A 12,500-nucleotide genomic window follows, 5' to 3' on the forward strand; every position below is an offset into this window, starting at 1 on the left:
AAGTACGGAGGGAACAGCGCGGCTAAGGGCTCGAAACAAACCCTAAACCGCGCCAAGTACGGAGGGAACAGCGCGGCTAAGGGCTCGAAACAAACCCTAAACCGCGCCAAGTACGGAAGGAACGGCGCGGAGAGGGCTCGAGACAAAGCTCGACCCTAAACCGCGCCAAGTACGGAGGGAACAGCGCGGCTAAGGGCTCGAAACAAACCCTGAACCGCGCCAAGTACGAAAGGAACGGCGCGCAGTAGGGGTTTAAAACAAAGCTGGTCCCAAAACCGCGCCAAGTACGAAAGGAACAGCGCGGTCGAGACTCGGAAGAAAAAGCTTTCAAAGTGTCGTAGCACGATGCACACTGCTGTTCGTGTGGAACAAACGTGACTACCGTGCTGTACGGTGGAGTTCTGTGCGCAAAAGCGGCGGGTGTGTTTCTAAGCACCACAGCGTTGTGTCAAAAAAGAGGTGCCTGAGAGAAACGCATGCGACTGCCGTGCTTTGCGGCATAGCACCGTGCGCAAAAACGGTGCGCATGCAAGAGGTGTCAGAGCTAGCGAACTTTTGCCACGAGCAACAGGTCACTAAAAGCCTATAGATGACGGTGTTGGAGGAAAAGAAAAATATCGAGAAAGCACTGCGGTGTGCCGTGCGTAGGGACGGGCGCGCGTGCCACATGCCGCCGAAATATGGGTGTCGGAGAAAACAGAGTGCCGCGCGTAACGAGGGGCGCGCGTGTTACAGAGAGATATGCCCAAACGCATGAAAGTGTACGCAGGTGTCCTAAGGCAGTTTTTTTTTTTTTTCCTCATTTTGATGTCGCCCCGGCTGACGTGGTTTTCGTTTTTCCGTGCCGCCCCGGCTGACGCGGTTTTCGTTTTTCCGTGCCGCCCCGGCTGACGCAGTTTTTGCGCCGCCCCGGCTGACGCGGTTTTCGCGCCGCCCCGGCTGACGCGGTTCCGACTTTGCACTTTTTGGCTCACCCCGGCTGGCGGCCCACTCACTCGATCGCCAGGTCTGTTTGCCCCGGTGGTTCCACCGCCAGGCTTAAGCGCGAACTTTTTTTGTTTGTTTTCTTTTGATTAAGCGCAAGCTTTTTTCTTTGTTTTCTTTTGATTAAGCGCGGGCTTTTTTCTTTGTTTTTTTTGCATTCGCCCCGGCAGACGCGGTTTTTGCGCCGCCCCGGCTGACGCGGTTTTTGCCGCCCCGGCTGACGCAGTTCGGACTTAGCACTTTTCGGCTGTGCCTGGCTGGCGGCCCACTCACTCGATCGCCATGTCTGTTTGCCACAGTTTTCCCGGTGGTGCCGCACCCGGGCTCGCCCCGGCTGACGCGGTTTCGTGCCGCCCCGGCAGACGCGGTTTTCGCGCCGCCCCGGCTGACGCGGTTTCGTGCCGCCCCGGCAGACGCGGTTTTTTGCCGCCCCGGCAGACGCGTTTTTTTTTTCTTTCGCCCCGGCTGACGCAGTTTTCGCGCCGCCCCGGCAGACGCGGTTTTCGCGCCGCCCCGGCAGACGCGGTTTTTTGCGCCGCCCCGGCTGACGCAGTTCGGACTTGGCACTTTTTGGCTGAGCCTGGCTGGCGGCCCACTCACTCGATCGCCATGTCTGTTTGCCACAGTTTTCCCGGTGGTGCCGCACCCGGGCTCGCCCCGGCTGACGCAGTTTTCGCGCCGCCCCGGCTGACGCGGTTTCGTGCCGCCCCGGCAGACGCGGTTTTTTGCGCCGCCCCGGCTGACGCGGTTTTTTGCCGCCCCGGCTGACGCAGTTCGGACTTGGCACTTTTCGGCTGTGCCTGGCTGGCGGCCCACTCACTCGATCGCCATGTCTGTTTGCCACAGTTTTCCCGGTGGTGCCGCACCCGGGCTCGCCCCGGCAGACGCGTTTTTTTTTTTTCTTTCGCCCCGGCTGACGCAGTTTTCGCGCCGCCCCGGCTGACGCGGTTTCGTGCCGCCCCGGCAGACGCGGTTTTTTGCGCCGCCCCGGCTGACGCGGTTTTTGCCGCCCCGGCTGACGCAGTTCGGACTTAGCACTTTTTGGCTGAGCCTGGCTGGTGGCCCACTCACTCGATCGCCATGTCTGTTAGCCACAGTTTTCCCGGTGGTGCCGCACCCGGGCTCGCCCCGGCTGACGCAGTTTTCGCGCCGCCCCGGCTGACGCGGTTTCGTGCCGCCCCGGCAGACGCGGTTTTCGCGCCGCCCCGGCTGACGCGGTTTTTGCCGCCCCGGCTGACGCAGTTCGGACTTAGCACTTTTCGGCTGTGCCTGGCTGGCGGCCCACTCACTCGATCGCCATGTCTGTTTGCCACAGTTTTCCCGGTGGTGCCGCACCCGGGCTCGCCCCGGCTGACGCAGTTTTCGCGCCGCCCCGGCTGACGCGGTTTCGTGCCGCCCCGGCAGACGCGGTTTTCGCGCCGCCCCGGCTGACGCGGTTTCGTGCCGCCCCGGCAGACGCGGTTTTTTGCCGCCCCAGCTGACGCAGTTCGGACTTAGCACTTTTTGGCTGAGCCTTGCTGGCGGCCCACTCACTCGATCGCCATGTCTGTTTGCCACAGTTTTCCCGGTGGTGCCGCACCCGGGCTCGCCCCGGCAGACGCGTTTTTTTTTTTCTTTCGCCCCGGCTGACGCAGTTTTCGCGCCGCCCCGGCAGACGCGGTTTTCGCGCCGCCCCGGCAGACGCGGTTTTTTGCGCCGCCCCGGCTGACGCGGTTTTTTGCCGCCCCGGCTGACGCAGTTCGGACTTGGCACTTTTTGGCTGAGCCTGGCTGGCGGCCCACTCACTCGATCGCCATGTCTGTTTGCCACAGTTTTCCCGGTGGTGCCGCACCCGGGCTCGCCCCGGCTGACGCAGTTTTCGCGCCGCCCCGGCAGACGCGGTTTCGTGCCGCCCCGGCAGACGCGGTTTTTTGCGCCGCCCCGGCTGACGCGGTTTTTTGCCGCCCCGGCTGACACGGTTCGGACTTTGCACTTTTCGGCTGTGCCTGGCTGGCGGCCCACTCACTCGATCGCCATGTCTGTTTGCCACAGTTTTCCCGGTGGTGCCGCACCCGGGCTCGCCCCGGCAGACGCGTTTTTTTTTTTTTTTTCTTTCGCCCCGGCTGACGCAGTTTTCGCGCCGCCCCGGCTGACGCGGTTTCGTGCCGCCCCGGCAGACGCGGTTTTTTGCGCCGCCCCGGCTGACGTGGTTTTTGCCGCCCCGGCTGACGCAGTTCGGACTTTGCACTTTTTGGCTGAGCCTGGCTGGCGGCCCACTCACTCGATCGCCATGTCTGTTTGCCACAGTTTTCCCGGTGGTGCCGCACCCGGGCTCGCCCCGGCAGACGCGTTTTTTTTTTTTCCTTCGCCCCGGCAGACGTGGTTCCCCCCCCCCCCCTCCGTCTTTCTTTTTGTTTTTTTTTTTCGCCGCGGCTGAAGTGGATTTTTCGGTGCCTCGACGCCCCGGTAGTCGCGGTTTTTCCGTTTCCGCACGGCCCCGGCTGACGCTGCTCGGTCACAGTCGCCTTTTGTGGTGATTGCAGACTTCTTGAGCGCGGGTGTTTTTTTTTTTTGTTGTTGTTGTTGTTTTATTACGCATTCGCTCCAGCAGACGCTGTTTAGACTTTTTGTTTCCTCTTTTATCCTGCGACGAGGTGACGAGGTTTATTCGGTGCCCCGCCGCCCCGGCTGAAGTGATTTTTCCTGTCCCGTGCCGCCCCGGCTGACGCGGTTGGGACTTCGCGTTTGTTCGGCCGCCACGGGTTTTGGCGCACTCGCTCGGTTGCTTGTTGTTGCCACTTGTTGCGAACCCAGGTTTCTTGAGCGAGCGCGGGCGTTTTTTCTTCCTTTCTTTCTTTGTTCTATGTGTTAGCGAATCGGCCTTTAATATCACACGAGGACTCACAACCAACAATTTTCAGTTTGAAGTGTAAAAAATCTGCAGGTGTTGACGTAACTGACTTGCCCCGTACCCTTGAGTACATCCATGAAGTTCTCGTAGTACTACTAAATCGCATTATTCCAAGTGGAGAAATTCCCATAAACTTGCAAACCTCTACACGAAAATCGGTGCGCGTGATAAAGTTGAAAATTATCGTCCGATATCAAATGTGCCTTCTATAACACAAATTCTAGGAAAAAAAAAAAAAAAAACACTTGTTCGCCGTTTTCTGCGCCGTGACTGGCAGCACTCCGGCGAAGCGAAACGGGGTCGATTCGAGCACGATATCGGCGTCTTTCGACGTGCTCGCCGGCGACCGTCGCACGAGTACGTCGCACGAGCGCGTCTGCCGGGGCGCCGTTTGCGAAGCCGACGCAAAAGTGGGAACCGCCGCTCGGATGATCGCCGCTTTCGGCAGAGTGAGTGTTGGCACTCCGGGGAAGCGAAACAGCGTGAATGCGCCCACGAAATCGGCGTATTTTGAAGTGCCCGCCGGCGACCGTCGCACGAGTACGGTAAACCGCGTCAGCCGGGGCGTAGTTCGGGACGCCGACGAAAAAGTGGGAAGCGCAACTCGGATCTTCGCCGTTTTTGCAGGAGTGAGTGGCGGCCCTCCTGCGAGACCAAGAAGCATCGATTCGTGCACGAATTCGGCGCCTTTCGACGTGATCGCCGGCGACCGTCGCTCGAGTAGGGCAAACCGCGTCTGCCGGGGCGGGCTTCGGGACGCCGATGCGAAAGTGGGAAACGCTGCTCGGATGTTCGCCGTTTTTGGCCGAGTGAGTGCTGGCACACGGGCGAAGCCAAACGGGGCCGATTACGGCACGATATCGGCGTCTTTCGACGTGCCCGCCGGCGACCGTCGCACGAGTACGGTAAACCGCGTCAGCCCGGGCGGAGTTCGGGACGCCGATGCGAAAGTGGAGAACGCCGCTCGGATCTTCGCCGTTTTTGGAGGAGTGAGTGGCGGCACTCCGGAGAAGCCAGGGAGCGCCAATTAGCGCACGATATCGGCGTCTTTCGACGCGCTCGCCGGCGACCGTCGCACGAGTAGGGCAAACCGCGTCTGCCGGGGCGGGGTTTACGACGCCGACGCAAAAGTGGGAACCGCCGCTCGGATGTTGGCCGTTTTTGGCAGAGTGAGTGCTGGCACTCCGGCGACGCGAAAGAGCGCGAATGCGCCCACGAAAGTGGCGTATTTGGACGTGCGTGACGGCGACCGCTGCAGGAGTACGAAAAACCACGTCAGCCGGGGCGAGCGACACACGGCGGTCTGGGTGCTTATCGCTGCTATTATAGGGGCACCCCGGCAGACGCAGAAAAAAAAAAAAAATTTTCGACCTTCTTTTTTGCTGGTCGAGCTCGGGTAACCCAGGTCGCAATGGGAGCCGCGCACGAAAGCGGCGTCGCGAGACGCGTTCGCGGTCGCTAGTCGCACGAGCTCGGCAACCGCGTCAGCCGGCGCGGAGTTCGGGATGCCGACGGCTAAGTGGGTACCGCTGCTCGGATGTTCGCCGTTTTTGGCCGAGTGAGTGCTGGCACTCCGGTGAAGCCAAGGAGCGCCAATTCGTGCACGATATCGGCGTCTTTCGACGTGCCCGCCGGCCACCGCCGCACGAGTACGGCAAACCGCGTCTGCCGGGGCGGGGTTCGCGACGCGTACGCAATAGTGGGAACCGTCGCTCGGATGTTCGTCGTCTTTGGCCGAGCGAGTGCTGGCACTCCGGCGAAGCGAAACGGGGCCGATTCGGGCACGATATCGGCGTATTTCGACGTGCTCGCCGGCGACCGTCGCACGAGTACGGCAAAGCGCGTCTGCCGGGGCGAGGTTTGCGACGCCGACGAAAAAGTGGGAAGCGCCGCTCGGATCTTCGCCGTTTTTGCAGGAGTGAGTGGCGGCCCTCCTGCGAGACCAAGAAGCATCGACTCGCGCACGATATCGGTGTCTTTCGACGTGCCCGCCGGCCACCGCCGCACGAGTACGGCAAACCGCGTATGCCGGGGCGGGGTTGGCGACGCCGACGCAAAAGTGGGAACCGCCACTAGGATGTTCGCCGTTTTTGGCAGAGTGAGTGCTGGCACTCCGGCGAAGCGAAAGAGCGCGAATGCGCCCACGAAAGTGGCGTGTTTGGACGTGCTTGACGACGACCACCGCAGGAAAACGAAAAACCACGTCAGCCGGGGCGAGCGACCCATGGCGGTCTGGGTGCTTATCGCTGCTATTATAGGGGCACCCCGGCAGACGCAAAAAAAAAAAAAAAATTTTTTTCGACATTCTTTTTTGCTCGTCGACCTCGGGTGACCCAGGTCGCAGTGGGAGCCGCGCACGAAAGCGGCGTCGCGAGACGGCTTCGCGGTCGCTAGTCGCACGAGCTCGGCAACCGCGTCTGCCGGGGCGGAGTTCGGGACGCCGACGGCTAAGTGGGAACCGCCGCTCGGATGTTCGCCGTTTGTGGCCGAGTGAGTGCTGGCACTCCGGCGAAGCCAAACGGGGCCGATTCCGGCACGATATCGGCGTCTTTCTACGTGCTCGCCGGCGACCGTCGCACGAGTACGGCAAAGTGCGTCTGCCGGGGCGGGGTTTGCGACGCGTACGCAATAGTGAGAACCGTCGCTCGGATGTTCGTCGTCTTTCGCCGAGCCAGTGCTGGCAATCCGGCGAAGCCGAACGGAGCCGATTCGGGCACGATATCGGCGTCTTTCCACGTGCTCGCCGGCGACCGTCGCACGAGTACGGTAAACCGCGTCAGCCGGGGCGGAGTTCGGGACGCCGATGCGAAAGTGGGAAGCGCCGCTCGGATCTTCGCCGTTTTTGGAGGAGTCAGTGGCGGCACTCCGGTGAAGCCAAGGTGCGCCAATTCGCGCACGATATCGGCGTCTTTCGACGTGCCCGCCGGCCACCGTCGCACGAGTACGGCAAACCTCGTCTGCCGGGGCGGGGTTTGCGACGCCGACGCAAAAGTGGGAACCGCCGCTCGGATGTTCGCCGTTTTTGGCAGAGTGAGTGCTGGCACTCCGGCGAAGCGAAAGAGCGCGAATGCGCCCACGAAAGTGGCGTGTTTGGACGTGCTTGACGACGACCACCGCAGGAAAACGAAAAACCACGTCAGCCGGGGCGAGCGACCCATGGCGGTCTGGGTGCTTATCGCTGCTATTATAGGGGCACCCCGGCAGACGCAAAAAAAAAAAAAATTTTTTTCGACATTCTTTTTTGCTCGTCGACCTCGGGTGACCCAGGTCGCAGTGGGAGCCGCGCACGAAAGCGGCGTCGCGAGACGGCTTCGCGGTCGCTAGTCGCACGAGCTCGGCAACCGCGTCTGCCGGGGCGGAGTTCGGGACGCCGACGGCTAAGTGGGAACCGCCGCTCGGATGTTCGCCGTTTGTGGCCGAGTGAGTGCTGGCACTCCGGCGAAGCCAAACGGGGCCGATTCCGGCACGATATCGGCGTCTTTCTACGTGCTCGCCGGCGACCGTCGCACGAGTACGGCAAAGTGCGTCTGCCGGGGCGGGGTTTGCGACGCGTACGCAATAGTGAGAACCGTCGCTCGGATGTTCGTCGTCTTTCGCCGAGCCAGTGCTGGCACTCCGGCGAAGCCGAACGGAGCCGATTCGGGCACGATATCGGCGTCTTTCCACGTGCTCGCCGGCGACCGTCGCACGAGTACGGTAAACCGCGTCAGCCGGGGCGGAGTTCGGGACGCCGATGCGAAAGTGGGAAGCGCCGCTCGGATCTTCGCCGTTTTTGGAGGAGTCAGTGGCGGCACTCCGGTGAAGCCAAGGTGCGCCAATTCGCGCACGATATCGGCGTCTTTCGACGTGCCCGCCGGCCACCGTCGCACGAGTACGGCAAACCTCGTCTGCCGGGGCGGGGTTTGCGACGCCGACGCAAAAGTGGGAACCGCCGCTCGGATGTTCGCCGTTTTTGGCAGAGTGAGTGCTGGCACTCCGGCGAAGCGAAAGAGCGTGAATGCGCCCACGAAAGTAGCGTATTTGGACGTGCTTGACGGCGACCGCCGCAGGAGTACGAAAAACCACGTCAGCCGGGGCGAGCGACCCACGGCGGTCTGGGTGCTTATCGCTGCTATTATAGGGGCACCCCGGCAGACGCAGAAAGAAAAAAAAAAATGGGGACATGGCGTGCGTCACCGTGCGGCTTCGCAGCGTTGCCGAAGTCGCCGAGCCCTTCGACTGAGCCGAACGGCGGACAGGGAACGTTGGTCGGCCGTTCTAACCTGTCGGTGCCACGCCGAGACGTCGTTAAGGAAAACCGCGTCGTGGGCCTCTACGACGCCGTCGAGTCGTTGTACGTTTGGTGTCCAGCGTGTCGGCGGCGAGTAGCGGACACGTCGTTCACGACTTCGGTCTTTCGCAGTCGACGCGAACTTGCGGAGAGTCGTGGTGCCTCACGTTTTCGGCAGAAACCGCGGCGGAATTTTCCCGTGCGTGCGCGCACGACCTCGGTGCTGTGCCGTCAGCGTAGTGTTGCACAAACTCGTGGCCTACCCAAGGTGCGGTACGTTTGCGGCCGTATCCTCGGTGGGAATTTCGTGAGTAGGGTCGCAAATTCTACGACCTCGGCGGGTTTGAGAGCGACGTAGACTTGTGGCACGCTCAACATGCCACACGTTTCGGGGCACACCCGCGGTGAAATTTTCTCGAGTACGCTCGTATTAGGGCCCAAGGAGGTCTGGGTACTTATCGCTGCTATTATGTGGGGGTTCTCGTGAGCGGCGTACGCGAAAGCGACCGGGTGTCTGATATGCGGCGGGCTTCGGCCTCGTCAAGCGTGTCCTCGGGTCTGCTCCAGGGGAATCCACGGCAGTCGTCTGCAGCCTCATCCGCTTGATGCGTTAGGGGCTGGTTGTCGGACGGTGCCGTTTTACCACGATATCGAGGTGTGTTCCGTGTCGTCCTCGGGCGATTCAGATGCGAAAGCGCCGAAGACGCGGGCGTGACCCGTCGTCTGGCGGCTTTGCAGTCTCGGCTCCGTTGCTAGTTCCGGCCGGTCCACCGACAGTGCAGCGGGCTTGGGCAACCCGCACGGCGCGACCGAGTCGATGCAACGAAAAAGAGCGAGCATGAACGTGCTTCTTGCCGCACGGCTCCCACTCGTCTTTCGGGAAGGTTGTGCCGTAGCGAGCTCGAACGCCGTCATCTCGGAGTGCAAAATAAGCGTGTTGGGGCGCCTGAAGGTGGCCTCCGCCGCACACAGACTGCGTCCGGCCCGCCGAGGGCGAGGACGGACGCGCAGTCGAACGATTACCTGGTTGATCCTGCCAGTAATCATATGCTTGTCTCAAAGATTAAGCCATGCATGTCTAAGTACATGCCGAAATAAGGCGAAACCGCGAATGGCTCATTAAATCAGTTATGGTTCCTTAGATCGTTTCTTCCTACTTGGATAACTGTGGCAATTCTAGAGCTAATACATGCAGTGAGCCTGGAGCCCTTTGGGTAACGGGTGCTTTTATTAGACCAAGATCGATCGGGTTTCGGCCCGTATTGTGTGGTGACTCTGGATAACTTTGTGCTGATCGCATGGCCACGAGCCGGCGACGTTTCTTTCAAGTGTCTGCCTTATCAACTTTCGATGGTAGGTTACTTGCTTACCATGGTTGTTACGGGTAACGGAGAATCAGGGTTCGATTCCGGAGAGGGAGCCTGAGAAACGGCTACCACATCCAAGGAAGGCAGCAGGCGCGCAAATTACCCACTCCCGGCACGGGGAGGTAGTGACGAAAAATAACAATACGGGACTCTTTTGAGGCCCCGTAATTGAAATGAGTACACTCTAAATCCTTTAACGAGGATCAATTGGAGGGCAAGTCTGGTGCCAGCAGCCGCGGTAATTCCAGCTCCAATAGCGTATACTAAAGCTGCTGCGGTTAAAAAGCTCGTAGTTGGATCTCAGTTCCAGACGAGTAGTGCATCTACCCGATGCGACGGCTCGGACTGAACATCATGCCGGTTCTTTCTTGGTGCACTTCATTGTGTGCCTCGAGATGGCCGGTGCTTTTACTTTGAAAAAATTAGAGTGCTCAACGCAGGCGAGTCGCCTGAATAAACTTGCATGGAATAATAGAACAAGACCTCGTTTCTGTTCTGTTGGTTTTTGGAATACGAGGTAATGATTAAGAGGGACGGACGGGGGCATTCGTATTGCGGCGCTAGAGGTGAAATTCTTGGACCGTCGCAAGACGAACTACTGCGAAAGCATTTGCCAAGAATGTTTTCATTGATCAAGAACGAAAGTCAGAGGTTCGAAGGCGATCAGATACCGCCCTAGTTCTGACCATAAACGATGCCAACCAGCGATCCGCCTGAGTTACTCAAATGACTCGGCGGGCAGCTTCCGGGAAACCAAAGTATTTGGGTTCCGGGGGAAGTATGGTTGCAAAGCTGAAACTTAAAGGAATTGACGGAAGGGCACCACCAGGAGTGGAGCCTGCGGCTTAATTTGACTCAACACGGGAAAACTTACCCGGCCCGGACACTGGGAGGATTGACAGATTGAGAGCTCTTTCTTGATTCGGTGGATGGTGGTGCATGGCCGTTCTTAGTTGGTGGAGCGATTTGTCTGGTTAATTCCGATAACGAACGAGACTCTAGCCTATTAAATAGGTGCGGGGTTCCCAGCACCTTACAACCTTCTTAGAGGGACAAGCGGCTCCTAGCCGCACGAAACAGAGCAATAACAGGTCTGTGATGCCCTTAGATGTCCGGGGCCGCACGCGCGCTACACTGAAGGAAGCAGCGTGTCTTTATCCCTGTCTGAAAAGACTGGGTAACCCGTGGAACTTCTTTCGTGATTGGGATAGGGGCTTGCAATTGTTCCCCTTGAACGAGGAATTCCCAGTAAGCGCGAGTCATAAGCTCGCGTTGATTACGTCCCTGCCCTTTGTACACACCGCCCGTCGCTACTACCGATTGAATGATTTAGTGAGGTCTTCGGACCGATGTCCGGCGCGGCCTTTCGGTTGCGCCGGTCTGTTGGAAAGATGACCAAACTTGATCATTTAGAGGAAGTAAAAGTCGTAACAAGGTTTCCGTAGGTGAACCTGCGGAAGGATCATTAACGGATTGTGAAGGGTGAGCGCCTCAGCTGCGTCTGCGCCCGACACTTTCTGCCGCTGACCCCGTTTGGACGCGGGGTCGGCTTTTCCCCACGGGGCTGCCTGAATGTGGAGCGGCACCCCGTGACAAATTGTTGCGCCCAGCGGACGCCAACACCGCGACCTTGGACGGTCGGCCAGGTGGCGGACGCGGGTACAAACGGCGCAACGCACTCATAGGTCGGCTTTCGACCCGCCACTGAACCGTGGCTCGAAGCGCTCGAAATGCGCGACCCGACCGCTGCGGGACCGCCTAGTACTGTAAACAGGAGCGGCGGAGCGCGAACGGCGAGTCGTGGTTACGTCGGTAGAAGGCGAGGCTGCGCGTTCCCGAAACGCCAGCCGAGTGCCCTCCCGACCGTTCGAGCGTGCAAGAACGAGACCCGACAATCGCGCGGCGACTGCCAAGTACGAGAGGAACGGCACAAGCGTCGGCGGTCGGTCAAGGAACTGGCGATGTGACGGGTCCGCTGTGCACCAGTGCATACCGTCCCGCCGTCCGCGGCAAGCGCCTCCGCGTCCTCGGGTGACGGAGGCTGCCGGTCGGTTCTTGCAGGCGAGGGATCTCGCTGGCACCGGTTCGCGTTGACGCGCGGCCGGTCATGGCACGGCGATGCGACGGCCGAGGTGCGCAGTACTCGATGGAGGAACCGCACGCTCCGATGACCGTCCCGCCCTCCGCGGCGTATGCGTACCGACCGTAATGGTTGCAGCAGCGCCGGCCGGCTTTTGAATTCGCCACACGAAACACGGTGCGAGATCGCGGTTAGGGGAGCGTCGACGTTGCCAGGCGTTTTGCTTGCTGCCGAGGGAAAGGCGGCACGGCCACGTCGCGCTCGTCGCGATTAGCGGGTCTGCGCGCTTTGGGAAGGTGCCGCAACGACTTGCCGAAAGAGGAAGCACGGAAGAACGAGGGACTTGGACGTCCCGACAATTGAACGCACTTGCGGCCAGGCCCTTGCTGGCTTCGTTCTTCCGCCTCGAGTAGGCTCGTACGCGGCTCCGGCGCCGAAAGTGGTCCTTGGCACCGACTTCGGTGGACGTGGGAAGTGCCGCGCAAGTACGGCGCGCCTGGCTCCACCTGTTGGCTAAAGTAGGCAGCCGGATCGGCATTTTGGTGTGCGGTGGCAAACCGTGGATGCGAAAAAAGCTTGTGCGATTTCGTGGAACAAAAAGCGGGGGTCCCCCTTTTTATGCGGAGGAGACCGACCCGCCCGCCGTGGTGAACCGCGACGCCACGGTAAAAACGGGAGAGGCTTGTCGATGGGACCGTGCATCCCGCGCTCCACGGAGGCCGGGAGGCGGCCGCCCGAGGAAATGTGTAGCCGTCGAGGCCCGCATCTGCGTGCACTCTTATCCAAATGGGTGTACCGCAGGCATTTTCTGGTTAGGCGGGCCAATGAGAGCGAGCACACAACGATACCTACGGGTCCGGCTTGGAGAACCGGCTTCGACGCCTCCCGAGTATTTATAGAGGGGTGGAC

General features: G+C 60.4%; 1 non-coding gene across 1 annotated transcript; it reads left to right on the top strand.

Annotated features, from left to right (window-relative positions):
• The first annotated feature begins 9,164 nt into the window (after nucleotides 1–9,164).
• Nucleotides 9,165–10,979, top strand: LOC142792963 (small subunit ribosomal RNA). Its single transcript, XR_012891339.1, has one exon. It is a non-coding gene; the product is annotated as a small subunit ribosomal RNA (ribosomal RNA).
• The last annotated feature ends 1,521 nt before the right edge of the window (nucleotides 10,980–12,500 follow it).

Source organism: Rhipicephalus microplus, unplaced genomic scaffold (genome assembly GCF_043290135.1).
Source record: "Rhipicephalus microplus isolate Deutch F79 unplaced genomic scaffold, USDA_Rmic scaffold_265, whole genome shotgun sequence".
Lineage (NCBI taxonomy): Eukaryota > Metazoa > Arthropoda > Arachnida > Ixodida > Ixodidae > Rhipicephalus > Rhipicephalus microplus.